Source organism: Ceratotherium simum, chromosome 17 (assembly GCF_057802395.1).
Source record: "Ceratotherium simum simum isolate JZ-2026a chromosome 17, ASM5780239v1, whole genome shotgun sequence".
NCBI lineage: Eukaryota > Metazoa > Chordata > Mammalia > Perissodactyla > Rhinocerotidae > Ceratotherium > Ceratotherium simum.
In genome coordinates this window covers 5,075,395-5,091,919 of record NC_141916.1, presented here as the reverse complement: position 1 = coordinate 5,091,919, position 16,525 = coordinate 5,075,395, and the positions used below count along the sequence as shown (strand labels likewise).

At 42.8% G+C, this 16,525-nt stretch overlaps 1 long non-coding RNA gene across 1 annotated transcript; it reads right to left on the bottom strand.

Moving 5' to 3' along the window:
• Nucleotides 1-9,782: 9,782 nt before the first annotated feature.
• On the bottom strand, nucleotides 9,783-12,824 carry LOC147914679 (uncharacterized). The gene is made up of 3 exons (XR_015554872.1): nucleotides 12,735-12,824; nucleotides 10,939-11,117; nucleotides 9,783-10,373 (listed from the first exon to the last, which is right to left on the bottom strand). It is a non-coding gene; the product is annotated as an uncharacterized LOC147914679 (long non-coding RNA).
• Between the last annotated feature and the right edge of the window lie 3,701 nt (nucleotides 12,825-16,525).

Sequence of the window (16,525 nt, the reverse complement as noted above, 5' to 3'; positions counted from 1 at the left end):
TCTGGGTTTGGGTTATAATCCTGCAGTTTCATTTGACTCTTTCAAATTGTGCACTTTTATTCTTTTCATAAAAATTATACACACACATACACACACACATTCTTTTTTTTTTAAGAGAAGATGAAAAGCTTTTTCAGCAGTGGGAGCAGCGTGCGTGAAGGTCCTGATTGGTGCATTGGGAATGGAAAGGGGGTCCCTGTGACGGGACAGCAGGGGCGAGAGGAGGGGCTCTGGGAGATGGGGTTAGAGGGAGAGCAGGGCCAGACACTGCAGGACCCTGTGCGCCATCAAAAGGAGTTTGGTTTTTCTTTGAAATGCAGCCATGAGAGGGTTTTAAGCCGTGGGTAACATGATCTTATTTAGGTTTAAAGAGTTACTCTGGTTGTATAAGGAATAGATTGCCACATATTTAGCTGGGCCCTCTCATGAAACATTATGTATCCCAGTACTTTAGAGCGGAAAGGACCTTCAAGATCGTTCAGTCCAACCCTTCCTTTTAAAAGATAAGCAAACTAAGACACAGAAAATTTATGATTTGCCCAGGGTCATATAGCTAATAACTGTGTGAGTCTTTTAGACCAGGAGTCAGAGGGTGATAGATTATACTTTGAAGAAATCGTTCTACTCTCTGTTTCTTTTGGCCAGAAGTGATGTCTCCTCTTCTGAACTTTCATCTCACCTTATTTTTCTCTCCTGTGGTACTTAACTCATTTATTACCTTGATCATAGTTCTTTGTGTTCACATCTTGTCTTATCTCCTTTATGAGACTGTAAAAGCGGTCCCTGGAGAGCAGGAAGTTTGGTTTCTACCTAATGTTTCTCCATAAGGCTTTGCACATGGTAGGTGTTCAATCAACGTTTGTTGAACGGACGGATGGGTGGATGGATGGGGGGTTGAATGAATGAATTCTCCATACGCTATAAATAAAACAGAGTGTCTACTGACTGGATATGCACACACAGATTTAGTCATTCTGATTTAGCATTCTAGGTTACCTCCTAGCTATGTTTTCATTTATTTTCTTTAATATGAACATATTGGAAAGTGGTCATTTTTTTATCAGATGAAATGATGTGGCCTAGAAAAATGTCATATTTCTAAGTCAGGCAATTCTTTCTCCTGAGATTATCAGCAGGAGAGCCTCTGCACGCTCCTCTCACTGGCTGGGCATAGACATTCTTTCTCAACACGTGGTCTTTTGGGAACTTATTTCTTACCAGAACTTTTTTTTCCCAAGAGATGGCTGAGACTACCCATAAGAAACTAATCAGGTGCCCAGGGTAATAAGGTGATATCACCAAGAGGAAATGTATTTTGTATAAGGTAATAAAAAAAATGAGTATCTATGTCCTCTCCAGCAGAGAAATATACAAACCTATCAACAAAAATGAATGCTGCCAATAGGGGAGGAAGCCCTGAAGAGAGATTCGGGAGCCCTGGATCTGGTCCCTGCCTTCAATTTTGACTTGTTAAGTGGCTCTGGTAATTCCCAGGATCTCTCTTTCTCTCTTGACTCTCCCTCTTGGTTTCCTCATCCACAAAAGAGAGATGAAAATATCTGCAACAAGCGGTCATAGGTCCAGTTTCTGCTACAACTAAATGACCCATCAGGTCTGTCAATAATATCAGTCTGACCGATTTGGGGGGTAATGATTACGTTTCTGGGCTCACCAATTTGGCATCACCCACGTACATGCTCAGGCACGTGTTGAGCATCTTTGCGGAGATGAGGCAGTGCGTTGTATTTTGGCTCCCTAGGGAAGAGACAAGCTCCAGGGCCTGGACTTTGGTGATCTGAGGTCTCCACTAAGGCAGCAGGCATTCAGAAGACAGACATGACTCACGCGCATGGGGTCCCAACCAACTGTTCGCAAACTTTGGTTTGAGGGTTGGGGAGGTCTGGAAAAGATGCTAGGGCAAAGCTTAATTCAGAAGGGTACAGATTATTTCCTCTGCTAAGTGACACACGTCCGTGTTGTGAAACCGAGGAAACTGGAAAAGAGGGCCTTGTGAGCGGCCTCACGGAGTCATCCTGCTCCTCCAGCCACAGACGCCTCTTGCTTTCTGCTCTCATGGTGCCCCACCTTTACGATGAAGCCACAGCCCTCAGCCCGTTTCAGCCACCTCACAGTTCTCTCTTGCTATGAAATCAACCATCCTAAAAGTTAGTGCTTTATGGTCACATCATTTTATTATTTGCTCATGACTCTATAGCACGAGTGGTGCTCAGCAGGGCAGCTCCTCTGCTGGCCTTGCCTGGGGTCACTCCTGCAGGTGCTAGCCCTCCGAGTTTCAACTGCACTCAGGCATCACTCACATGCATGGACCTCAGCCGGGAGAGCTACAGCAGCTGGCGGCCGGCCCAGCCTCTCTGTCTCTCTGTCTCTCTGTCTCTCTCCAAGTGGTTTCTCCAGCAGAGTAGTCGAACTTCATGACATGGTGACTCATGGCTCCCGAGAGCACAAAAGCAGAAGCTGCCAGACCTTCTTAAGGCTGATGCCTAGAACAGCCACAACGTCAATTCTGCGGTGTTCTATTGGTTACAGCAAATCACAGGCCAGCCCAGATTCAAGGCGAGGGGAAACCGATTCTCCATCTTCATGGAAGGAGCGGCAAAGAACTTCTGGCCATCTTTAATCCGCCACAAACCACAATTATGTAGTCAGGTCTTGTGGAAGAAAGGAGCATCCTGTTACCTTCTCATTCTGCTCCCCCAGCCACAGACATCTCCAGTTTCCTATTCAGATGCTCCACTGTTACAGCGAAGCCACAGCTCCAGGGAGCTCGGGCTGCTGCTTCCCCTTCTCTGCCACTACCAGCCAACTTCTCTCTGTTCACTTTCTCTCCATCTCATAGTTTCTTATTATTCATGGGCTCTGCTGCTCCGTGGTATTACCACCTGGTGGCTTCTGCTGCTATAACAGTTAGTAGTGCGCAGAAAAGAGTGAACACAGAAGGCCTGAGACTGCTCTCCTTAGGAAGACCTGCTGGCAAGGTTGACCCTTGACTGGCATCTGGGAACTTGGATTTGGGGAGGTATATTAGTCAGAGTTCTCCAGAAAAAGAGAACCAAAAGGATGTCTGTGTGTACAAAGATATGTATAAAGACATTTATTATAAAGAATTGGCTCATGTGATTATAGAGGCTGGCCAGTCTAAAATCTGCAGTGTGGTCCAGCAGGCTGGAGACCTAGGAGAGCTGATTCGAAGACCAAAGGCGGTCTGCCTGAGAATTCCCTCTTGCTGGGAAGGCCAGTCTTTTTGTTCTAGTCCAGCCTTCGACTGATTGGGTGAGGCCCACCCACATTATGGAAGGCAATCTGCTAACTCAAAATTTGCTGATTTAAATGTTAAGCTCATCCCAAAACACCCTCCAAGTTAATACATAAGAATAAGGATCACAGGAGAGTTCCCACCATTCCCAGAACAGATAAGAGTGACTCACTGTTTGTACAAGCTATGTGGTTCCTGTTGAGCAGCTGCTATCATTATTCTCAGTCTGGAATTTATTACGTGCTGGGCAGAGAGTGCCTACATGATTGGCCCCCAGCAAAACCCTGGGCACCGAGTCTCTAATGAGCCTCCCTGGTAGACGACACTTCACATGCGCTGTCACTACTTGTTGCTGGAGGAATTAAGTGTGTCCTGTGTGACTCCACTGGGAGAAGACTCTGGGAAGCGTGTGCCTGGTTTCCTCCAGATTTTGCCCCACACACCTTTTCCCTTTGCTATAATAAATCTTAGTTATAACTATGACTGTATGCTGAATAATGTGAGTCCTCCTAGCAAATTACTGAACCCAGGGGAGGTCTTAGGGGCCACCAGCACAAGTAGGAAATGGAAAAATTATGTCATTTGCATAGGTGTGTCCCTTCTTAATTGTTAATACAGTTGAAACAAAGATGGAAATTTTTTCCCATATTTAAGGTCTTATATGAGGGTACCACTATGCTGCATATCATGATGTATTCAAAGGAGATATTAGGAACATAAATGAGTGACCGAGTCTTCCTAGAGGGGGTGGGATATTCGAGTAAGTAGGAAAAAGAGTGGAGCCCGCTGCTTCAGAGTCCAGACTCCAGAGACATGGCTGAGTCCAAGTCTTGGCTTTACTGGCTCCTGGAAGTTATTAATCAACATGAGCTTTAAATTTCCACAATGAGAAGGTGGCGTAATGATAATAATGGCTGGTATTTATTAAGTGCTTCCCACGTCCTAGACACTTCATGTGTTAACTCACTTAACCCACAGAACAATCCTATTAGGTAAGTATTATTTTAATCTTTATTTTACAAATTAAGAAACTGAGCCCAGAAAGAGGTCCTGCTGATACTCACTGCACAGGGCATTGGGAAGCTTAAATGAGTTAAATACACGTAATGCCCTTGGAAATGTCTGCAGTGTCAGAAGCAGTCACTAAATATTAACTGCTATCTTTTAGAACGTAATAAAAAGGAGAGGAAAGGAAGAAGCTGGGAGCAAGGGCTCCTGCATGGGCAAAGCACAAGAATGTGCCAGAGCAGAGTGCATTCTCTCTGCCTTGAGGAGACTGATGGGCAGTGGGATGCTGACTGAGCACTCCTGTGTGCCTGGCATTGGGCTACGAACCTCAACCCACTGCATGTCAGGTTGAAGAGTGTAGAAGTGACCTGGGAACAGAGCTTAAAGGGTCTTTGCCATCATTTTAGCATTTACTACTAGGGCTGTGAATCTCAAATTGACACATGACAGAGACACTAGAAACCATAGTATTTGCAGGCAATATGAAATGACTATACATACTCATATCAGCTGATGATCAGGACGAAAGTTTAAGAAAAAATCCTCAGGGGCAGATGTTTAAAATAGACCATTATTTCAAGAAATAAACATTTCCTTTTTCTGTAAATGAGTTAACACCATTATTATTTGATTTTTAGTAGCTTCAGAACTACTGCGGTAGACAATGGAAAACCATGAATGGTTGGCAAGTTATGTCTGGTTTGGGGCATAGAATTTGGATTGAAGTTGAGGAAAGAAAACGGTCAGGAAATTATAGCACTCACTTGAGCAAAAAAAATGCAAGTCTGACTCAAGGTGAGTTCGTGAGCAATGGAAAGGAAGAGATGAGCAGGAGATCAATGATGGGGAGAGAATGGATGGTATTTTGTGGTCCGTAAAGACCTGGGTTCAAATCCTCACTTCACTGATGATCAGCTTCTGACTTCCCAAAGCTCAGTTTCCTCATTGATAAAATGGAATTGATAACAATTACTTTCAGGGCTGCTATGAAGCCTGGGTCAAATGAGAGAGCGAAGGCATAGTGTCATTTGATATAGAAACTCTTCTCATGATAAATGATGCTTGTCTGGATGTGGGAGAAGGAGGAGGTGGGAGGAGTCAAAGATGGCTAGAGGGATTGGACCGCAGGTGCCTGGGAAAACAGATGGCTCCGTGGAAAGCAATAGGAAAGAGGGAAGGTTAATCCAATCCTAAAGGAAGATGATTGGTTTCATTTTAGGCACATTGAATGAGGGCAAATGTTGTAAGTTTGCTATGCTGGAAAGAGAGCTTCTAATGAGTACAGGAAAGTAAATTTATAATCTTAGAGTGATACATATTTTATCATTTTCCTGTTTGTGACATCTTGAATGGCCTTTATTGTTCTATTAATTTAAACTATGGTATATGGAAAGAATTTCAAAGAAATATAGATTTAGGGCAAAACAGTGAAGACAGTCTTAGAGCCCAGAATAAATTGTATACAATTTGTGATACAAGAACTATAACAAGGGGCCGGCCCCGTGGCTTAGCGGTTAAGTGCTCACGCTCCCCTACTGGCCGCTGGGGTTAGGATCCGGGCGCGCACTGACGCACCGCTTCTCTGGCCATGCTGAGGCCGCGTCCCACACACAGCAACTAGAAGGATGTGCATCTATGACATACAACTATCTACTGGGGCTTCAGGGGGAAGAAAAAAAGGAGGAGGATTGGCAGTAGATGTTAGCTCAGAGCTGGTCTTCCTCAGCAAAAAGAGGAGGATTAGCACAGATGTTAGCTCACGGCCGATCTTCCTCACCAAAAAAAAAAAAAAAAACTTTAAAAAAAAAAGAACTATAACTGGATTTTTATAAATTAAACTGTGATTATTGTGTTACTACTCAGCCTTGCAGTGGTTATATAAATGAAAATACACTATGCATGAGTGGAAATACTCTTTCTTTCCTGTGACTTTCTGTGAATGGTCAGATCATTCATGGTCAAATTGAGAGTACCTCTGGGAATCAGGTAATATTGGCTTTGAATATGAGCCCTATGTGCAAATTTGGACAAATTTCTTAACCTCTCTGAGCCTCAATTTCCTAATATGGAAAAAGAGATAGAAATAAGACCTATTTTAAAGGGTTCTTGTGAAAATTAAATGAGATTATGTTTAGCACTCACAGATAACTGGTAATAATTAACACAAGTTCCCTATCCTCTCTATAAAGGCATTGAAGCTAATAGCTGCAGAAGGAAGTTACAGAAATAATTTAAGAAGTTTTAGAACTATATTAATAATCTGGCTCTTGTCTTAATCAATAGAAGATGATGTACAAAGAAATATTCTAGTAAAGTCTGGACTGGGTGACTAAGTTCAGAATAGAAGTATTACTAAAAAACACATGACATTAAGTATTAGTAAAGCACAGACCAGATTGTACCTATGGATTCATTATTTTAAATCTTAATGCTTTAAATGTTCCCTTTTCAGTAGGCATTATGTTCAAATCTTCCAATGAAGAGCCATTTTGTCACAAAACATGGAGTTGGAAACTCATGGATTTGATTGATGTCATTAGAAAATGCCAGCCTTGTCTAGGGAAACATAAGGAAAACACCACTGACCTCATGGCAGTCAAGTCACTTACTCTTTTGAGAACTGGCTTCATAAATGGCAACTCTTGCTGACCCTGCAGATCTGGTAAGATCTCCATAGCCCACGAGCACTATTGTAGCATCTAGAACTTATCACTGGTTCTCCACTTGGGGGTACTTGAGTAATATATGTCTTTCCCCCAGGATCATCAGCTCTGTGATGGAAGGAAACATATGTCTATCTCATTGCTATTTTCCTAAGATCCAATGCAATACCTGGCACATCATGGACAGAGTAAATGTTTGTGGAAGGATGAAGGAAGTGAGACAGGAGGGAGGGATCTAATACAGTGCTTGGCAATGCAGTCAGCTCTTAAAAAAAGCTTGTTTAATGGATGGAGTAAGTCACATTTCCTGTTTTTCTCTTAGTCATGTACTTTGTAGGACAGAACAAATGTATCTTAGGCCTCAAGAAAAGTCTCGAGGCAAATGCATGAGTATTAATGAAAACTATAATAATGTTATAATACCAGCTAAAATTTTATTGAGTGGTTACTCTGTGCCAAGCACTTTATATGCATTAATTCAACTATCATAATAACACTATGAGTGAATTTCCGTTTGACAGATGGAGAAGCCGAGGTTCAGTGTGGTTGATAAAGTTTTACAAGGTAGCTAATAGTGGAAGTGGGATTCAGATCCAAGTCTGCCCAACTCTTCACTACTCCACACTCCTCCCTAAGGGCTTGGGAGGACCTTGCGGTGTATCCAGATCTCCACTCACAGCACAGGGCTGGGGTAGTCGGGCCTCCTGTGGGTAGGACGAGGGAGGCCACATCTGCTGGAGGGTGGAGAGCCAGCCCTCCTGGGTCCGTGCAGCCCGCGCACAGCTGACGCTCTTCCCAGTGTCTGGCGGCAGCACAGTTCAGAACCAAAGAAACTGGGGCTAGAAATGAATGATCAGGAGCGGCAAGGAAACTTTGTCTTCACATAAGACCAAACCAAACACGAATCTGGAAAAACAAAGAGCCTGGATCCTAAGGATGAGGGAGACGGTGGGAACAAATGCATTGCCGCGAAAGGAACTTGGGAGCTTGCTGCTGGGGCCTCAGAAAACTAAATGAAGACATGTTGGATCAGAAGACGACTGAGAAAACACATCCAGAAAGGACCTTCCACACAAGGTGTGACTCTTTGTTGACCCCAATCCCAGTCCTGTGCCCACGGACCCTTTCTCCTCTCTCGCTCTCTCCCACACATGCTCACGCATGCGCCCACGCATACACACAGCTGCTGCTAAGATGTTCATGCATGCCCCAGGTTGCTGGCTCCCGCTCTTCATACAAACATCTTTGGAAAACAAGGTTAAAATGTGTGGATCTATGATTGAACTAGAAACAGTGCTTATGTTTCTGTCTCCTTCATCTTGAGGGCAAGAACACATATGCCATTGCTTTTTTTATCCCCTCACATACCTATTACTAGATGCCATATGTGCTGCACAGAGTTGGCACTCAATAAATGCTTGCTGAGTGGCTGACTTTTCCCATCTCCCCCACCCTTTCCTTCCCACTCCTACAGCATTACTTTCAAGATCTGCTGCAGAGCTGTGGGGTGAGGTTTAAGATCCACTTTGACAAATAACCCTTATGGGCGTTTCAAGCCAAAAGATCGAATATTTAAAGCAGAAATATGAGCTGTGACTTCATGGGTGTTCTGTGAAGAGATGCATAAAGCTGTACAAATAGATAGCTTTTCAGACAGGACATAACAGACCCAGCTTTGTGCATTTCCAAATGTACAGAGGAGAAGAGCCCAAATTTCACTTTGAACCCTCCGTTTCCTTCTGAAATCAGTTTAAATGGAAGAGTGAAGATAGTTAAATCTTCTATATTTTTCAAAGGAGATCTTATGAATACTTTTGGCTTTAAAAGCCTATGTCATTGATTCATAATATAAGAGGTGTCATTAAACCTACCCCTCCTCACCCCCTGTCCACCCCCACAGACCGGAAAATATAGGCAAAACAAGACTGGATTCCATGGGCGTGATGGGAGCAAATTGATTGCTGAAAAAGGGGGCTTTCAGACCCCGGACATCCCAGAGAGCTTGGTGCTGGGAGGTCTTAAAGAACCAAAGCAAAGATCTAGGGTCAGCAGATGTTGAAGAACCACAGCGGAATCAGAATCACACAGTAGCTCTGGGGAATGACTTTATGATGACGCGGAGCTCAGAATACAAGTCCCAAGAGAGAAGTGAGCATGAGCTGAGTAAGCGCATTGCCCCATAGGGTTCATTTTCTCCAGAGGATGTCCAGAGTTCCCACTGGCAGAAACAGGAGTATATCCTGCTTCTGCTCCCGCTCCAGCTCCCATCATCCCATGTTCTCCTAAACAGCTGATGGGAAACGGTGAACGTCCTGAGCTCTCGGCTCTTATGCCTATTCTATGATCTAGAGGTGACTTCAGCAAGTGGAAGCTGTTTGACATGAACTATTTTTGTTTTAACTTAAGTATAACTATTTTGCACTGAGCTTTGTCCAGAAGCTGAAGAGGTTACCTAGAGCTAAGGGTTTGTAGGATAGCTGAAGTCAAATTTACTTAACTATCTAGAAATAGAAATTAAATCGACCTTAAGAACCCTTGGTTATATTATTAATTTTTATATTGCTAAGATCGGAAGTGTGCCCTCATTCCAATTGATCCTTTGTTACCATTTCCTGTAGATTTAAAGTAGATCAATAGCTCTAGATTCTGCAGAAATTATATTTGTGCAAAGTGATTGACCAGATAATAGAAATTTGGATAAGCCCACAACATCTTAGTCTTCTTGGTAATGTGTTATAGTTTACAAAGAACTGTCCCGTTTCTCATCTGATGTAATTCTCAAAAAAACCTATAGGATGGGAATTATTATTATTACTGTCATTTTACAGATGAGGAAATGGAGACTCAGAGAATTTTATTCAATTGTTCATTCATTGAATAATTATACTTTTGGATCCAATTGTGTGCTAGGAACAGGAAACGAAAAAATAGAAAAAAACCATAGTCACGACCTGAAGGAGTTCACCGTAGGGATGGAGAACAAATAGGGGAGTAAAGCATTGATAGTGGCAGGTGATGAGTACTCTATTAGGCAGGTGTACTAGATACAATGATGGCAAAAGGAAAGAATTACCAAATTTGCCTGGCTGAGAATGAGTAGTCTTCTCAAAGGAGGAGACCCTTGAAGTGGGTCTTAACAAGAAGAAATTTGCCAGAAAGATAAAGCATAAAGCTGAGGAGCAGGAAGAAATCGTGTGATGAATTCAAGAATAGCAGAAGGAAGGGAAAGGAGATTGGAGAGCATTTTCTTTAGGAATATGTTACCAGCGAGGAACAAGGAGGTTCTGGGTTGGTATGGTGGGTCGGTGAAATGAAGCCTTCAGGAACCCAGATTCATTCAATCTTGTTTCACCACCCATGGCCTCCATTTCTAGGGTCTGTCTGAGGTCCAAAATGGCTACTCCATATTCAGCCATCGCATCCACATTCTGAGCAGCAAAAGGGAAAGAAGGAAGAGAAAAAAGGAACAAAGGCATAAACCAGCTGTCTTTTAAGAGAGATTCTTAAAAGTCCCGTCTGCCACGGGACACTTCTGCTTACAACTCGTCGGTCAGAACTAGTCACATGGCCACAACTACTGCTAAAGACTTCTAATAGATTCCGTTATGGTGGCTAATGTGCTCAGTTCAAAATTTGTGGTGATGTTAATATGGAAAAAAAGAGAAAATGAAATTTGGAAGACACCTGTGACTATCTGCCACTGAATAGTATGAGGAAGCTGATCATGAAGCATCTGGAACCATTGTGATGAAGGTTGAACTTTGCCCTCTGGCCAACAGGGAGCCATTGAAGGGTTTTGATCCAGGACCTCAGAGAACCTTATTTGTATATATCATTAAGACAGATGATAGCCTGGAGAGGGTGCTATTAGAGGCAGAGGGACCAGTTAGGAGATTGTTATGGTGGTGCAGGGGAAAGACAATGGAGGCCAGAACTAAGCGCTAGTAGAGATGGAAAAAAGGGAATGAAGAGGGAAAAAGTCAGGAAAGTTACCTTCATGCTAGTGGAGTAGTAAAGGGCAGGCTTCAAACCCCAACCTTTAACTCTCAGTCCCTGCACATGAGATCCATCTTTCTTCACCAACATTATGGCAAGCTGGATTTCAATTTCCATGAGTCATTCATATCCAAGTTTTATTGTGAAAATCAGACATTATGGTCCAGATCCAGGAACTGAAGAAGCCAAAAATGAGAAAATATTTGTGGCAGGATAATAATTTGAGATATTTTCCGTTTTCTGTTCCTGCATTCAAACAGGTAGAAGACTCTAGGCTGGGCTTCCTTGCCTGTGAGAGGTCTGAGACAGAACTTCCCAGGTTTTGTTTCCAAAAGCCTCAGGGCGTGCAAGAAGAGAGAGTTCGAAGAGGGAGAATTTCAGCCAGACTAGGAAGACATTTTTAGACTTGGCGGGGAGGAAGAAAAATGGGTTTCCACTCTCTCCTGGAACCGCCTGGAGGACTCGGCAGGAGATAAGGGAAACTGGCCATGAGGTGCCCCAAGGGGGCTGGACACAAGGCCTGGTGCTCGCCAAAGATTGCTCTACCCTCAGCGTGGTGCAGGGACACTGACCCGAGGGAACAGCGAGAGCTGGAAGAATCTACAGCCCCAAGGATCGCTCAGAAAACTTAGCACTAGATGAATCCATGGCAACATTCCAGTCTGCCGGAATTTCCAGAAAGGGAGCTAGAGGTCACAATTAACTGGTGTATAGAATTTAAAAAGTGCACCGAAATACTGAAAACAAAGCTTAAAATGTATGAGAAATAAAGAAAAGGACTGAAATTCCTAACTGCAACTCCGACGTACAGTGGAACCCTGTGTGATATCAAGGCTTTCCACGCCACAGGGGAGGGGCAATCAAGAACAGCTCCAGGACATATTTTTGTGACTGTCTCGCACTTTTCCTTAATTCTGACTCTGTATAGAAACAAATTCAGACTGGGGCTGTGTATATCCATGTCCTTTATTCACTTAAATGTTCCAAATAACCCAGATTCCCCCTCAGAAGACATTCTAGTATCTCTTCGATGAATACTTCAGAACAAATGCACACGTCATGTTGGGAAATATCCAGACAATAGTCTAGTTATAGTCTAATTTTTCCCTGGACTACTACAAATGCTCGATCAGGATCTCTGTACACAGCATTTATCTGAACATCCTCATGTATATAAAATTCCAGAGATGTTGGCATCATATAGAACAAGCATAATTTTCAAAATCAGCATGATCCTTCTATTTAAAGCAATATCCTCTGGATGTGATCCAAGCTTGAAAAACAAGTTCTTTATATTTTCTTTCTGGAGACAATATGTCAAATCTTAAATATGGCTACAAATCAGAAGTTTTGGAAAAAAATTTTTAGCCCTGTAAAGACAAAAGTATATTTTATTCAGGGGAGTTGAGAATAAACGGCAATGTTTTAGAAATCTGAGAAAAATCTATGTTCTTTGTCTTCCTCTTCTATTTTGTCTACTGCAAGCCCCTCTTATCTTACTTTCATTCTGTTTAATTTTCTCCTTGCTTTCAAGTAGTTTTATTTTATCTTAAAAATATCATAATCCAAAAAAGTGGCTAGGGGAATTCATCTAAAAAAATAATAATCAAAACCATTCATGGCTCTTGTGCCCAGACTAAGCTGTATTTATGGAAGAGCTTTTGGTTTCTTTTCTAGAAGTCCAGTGTGTAAATTAAGTTGCACCAAGGCAAGTCAAATTATTCCCTGGCCATTTGTAGCACGCAATGTTTTATGTGGCTTTTTACCCTCTTATTCAATAAAACAATACTTACTTGTATGGCAGCCAGACACAGCGGTGAGTCACACTCATCTAGGAGATGCCAAGGTCTGTACCTCCTTGAGGAAACACACTCACCCGTGTGTAATGAGAACGCTTTGGATTTCCGGAAGTGAGTCAACGTTAAATTGAATTCAGCACTGAACTGAATGTCCATAGCTGTCAACAGTCACAAGAGGGCATGCGCTAGAGTTTCATTCGCCTTTGTGTAACTCCCACTCATTTATTATAAGTTAAGAGATGCATCCTTGTTAGGTTCAAGCAGAACATTTTCACTCAAGGAAACAGATTAAAGAATTTGGCCTGTTTCTTATTAACACAGAATAATCAAGGATTTTTTGGGAAGGGTGGCCGGTTACGGTTCTGGGATGGAGAACTCCCACTGAGCCCTTCTCTTAAATTATGCTGCTTTTAGCTCAAGAGGAACACTGAGCCAGACCGACCACTGGCTGCATTATCACTAGTCTGATAACATAGGTCCTGGTCTCTATTAGAAAAGACACTTATAAAAACCCACAGCGTGCTAGATGTCAGGCCACTAGAAATTATTGCTTTTAAATGCAGGCAGAGGAGACAGACTTGATGCAGCAACACTAGGGACCCACAGTTGTTCATTGAATGAGGAAGTAAGGATTTGATTGAAAATTCAAGTTCACTCCCAAATTGTGTAAACTCTACTGCTTAGAGAAATCCAGCTACTTTATCCTTTGGAGACAGTAACCCAAAACAGACATTCTTGGACTACAGGAGTAACATGATACGAACAGGAGTGAGGACGGAGGAGCAAGAAGCAGCAGCAGAATCTGGGGGGCACGGGCACCGCAGCGCCAAAGGGCTTTCTGCACAGCACGCACAAGCCAGCGAGAAAACAAGGCTGTCCGCACATGGGTGAGAGGCAGTCACCAGACCACTGGAATCGAGATCCTTTACTCACAAAGTGTTTGAAAGGTTAAAATTTCAACCTAAATTATAAAAATGTCACAACGAGGTTCTACCTAAACTAAAAGTTGGGGCATCAGAACTAAGCTGCTGAGAAGAAAGGCTGAAATGTGCATCTCCAGCCTTCAAGGGATGTACAGTGCAAGAAAGTGGAGGGCCGCTTCCAAACTACCCATCAATCTCCTCTGAGAAAGCCACCTTCTCACCAACAGGCATCGTGTGTTTAAAGGCTGGGACTGGAGATGCGGAAAACCTTCTGTTTCCCCGGAATTTGTATGGGCTAGCCTTGTTGATGGGGGCTAGCTTGCTACCAGCAGCTTGCCAGAAATACAAAACCCCAAGCCCCAGTCCAGAAACCCTGACTGAGAATCTATGTTTTAACAAGATTCCCAGATGATTCTTGAGCACGTGGAGGGATTTGCAGGTCGATCCTTTGATAAGTTCAGATTGAAAGCCTCTCTCAAAACCCCAGTTCCAAGATGACACCTAATTTACTCTAACTTGTATTCTGTGCCTAGAATAAGAAATCAGAGTATTGTTTCCTTGTAGTGATGAATATAATAATATATAATAATATGATTCCTCTTCTGTAATAATGATGTGTGTGTCTAAATGATGTGCACATAAGAACTCTGTGAATGTTCTAGGGCAGTGCTCCCTGGACCAGCAGCAAGGTCCCTAGGAACTTGTAAGAAATGCAGAATCCCAGGCCCCACCCTAGGCCTTCTGACGCAGAAGGCCTGGAGGAGGGGCCCAGCAGCCTGTGTTTTAACAAGGCCCCCGGTGATTCTGACATGGGCTCAAGTTTGAAAGCCTTGCTTTCAAACTACCTCAGAAACTGTTGAGAATCATATGGTCATTAGCTGTGACTTGAGCTCTGAGATAGAGAAAAAAACCTCAATCAAATGGAAAATTATTCTGATAACTTTAAAAACTATCAAAGCAGAGATGTCAAAGCCTATCTCACAAGTACCTTTTAGTGGATTGATTTATACTGTTTATCTAGAGGAAGGTAGTATTTTTATTACTACCAGCCCCTTTTCAAAGTAATTGATAGGTCATTTCATGTCGAATCACTACCTTCCCTGTGAAGCTGAAATTGCCCCTCCCTAAACTGACCAATGTGGCCAGGGGGATGGAACAGTCTGACTGGCCAATTGCATAATGCATACCACCCTCTCTAGGTGGGAGGGGGAGTTGCCCCCATTCCCATCATCTGAATTAGGAGAGCTGTGATTCTTCTGCCAAAGTTTGTTGAGCAAATAACATAGGTCCTCTACAAGGTGGTTCCTCTAAGATGGTGACCTGTGAGGACAATGTACGCCTGCAAGCCACGAGTGTCCATCTTTCCCTATGTGGAGAGATCTTGCCTAAGAATGAAACTGGTTCCCAGAAAAAAAGAGAGAAAGAGAAAGCACTGTTTCTGAAAGCATTGTTTGACTCCTGGAACCAGCCATGTGTGAAGCCAAACTAATCCCAGGACTTCCCAATTACGTAAACCAATAAATTCCCTTTTGGCTTGAGTCAATTTGAGTTGAGTTTCTGTCTCTCATGACCAATGGACCCTGACTAGTACAGACTCTAAATAGTTCACACCTTTGTGTGAATCACATATGTTCTAACAAATGCCTTCTTGGGGAGGCATAAATAAAAGAGCAGGCTGGACGGGTAGTCAAGAAATCAGAGATAAGGTTTTGGCACTATCTATAGAAGATACCTTAGGCTGGGTATTTAAGTCTCTGAGCTTTCCCTTACTTAAATGTAACAGAAGAGCTTGATCTAGATCCACTCAAGGAATAAGTATTTTAGAACTGGTAGGGCCTTGGAGATCCTTTATTTTAGAAATGAGAAAACAATAGCCCAGAGAGGTGATCACTCGATCCATATCACATAGCCTATTGGCAGCTGTGCAGGCTCAAACCTACTTCCCCCAACTCCTGTTCCAATACCCTTTCCGTAATACCACTGACGGACTTTCTGAAGGTATGGTTGTGTCGTCGTTGTCTTTCCACACTATATCTATTAGGATGGTTTTGATTGCAGGTAACTCAAATGATTTTTAAATTAAGAGACTTATTGTTCCTATATCAGGAAGTCCAGAGAAAGGCTGATTCCACTGTTGGTGAGTCCAAGATCAGCAGCATCAATAAAAACCCAAATTCTTTCTGTATTTCCACTCTGCCATTTTCAACATGTCGACTTTGGTCCACAGGTTCATTTCCTTATGGTCACAAGATTGTAACAGCAATTCACATAAGTCCTTAAACCAGAAGGGGAAAAAAAATCTCTTTTTTGTGCTCCTTTTTAAGACTGAAAAAACATCTATCAGGGGCTGCAGAAGGCTTCCCCTCCCATCGCATTGGCAAGAATCAGTCACTGGTGAGGAAAATGGAATTGACACTTTGGCTTAAGTTACTACATTTCAACACATATAAGGTTCCACTGGTGTCAGAGAAGTTGAATTTTTTTTAATATACGTCTTGGAATTATTAAAATATGGTATCATCATTTGCTTACCTGGAGAAGAGCCTGGGAGAGAAGCTGGGCTGCACGGGCCGTTTTTGTGGGCACATATCACTTTCATGCACATTCTATTGGTCAGAAATGGGGCAGCCTGTGAGATGCAGTTTAGCCATGTGCCTAGGAGGAAAGGGTAACATGTGACAGTCTCTGCCCACGGCCACCTAATACCTGAAACAAATCAGGGCTCTATTAGCAAGAGAGGGGGTGTGAGTAGCTATAGCATAACCAACCCACAGATTTCACAATGTACCACTTGTGGAGAACAAGCTTTGAAGTTAAGTGTCAAGTTCTTCTATAATCTGCCCATGTAAAAACTGGCCTTTG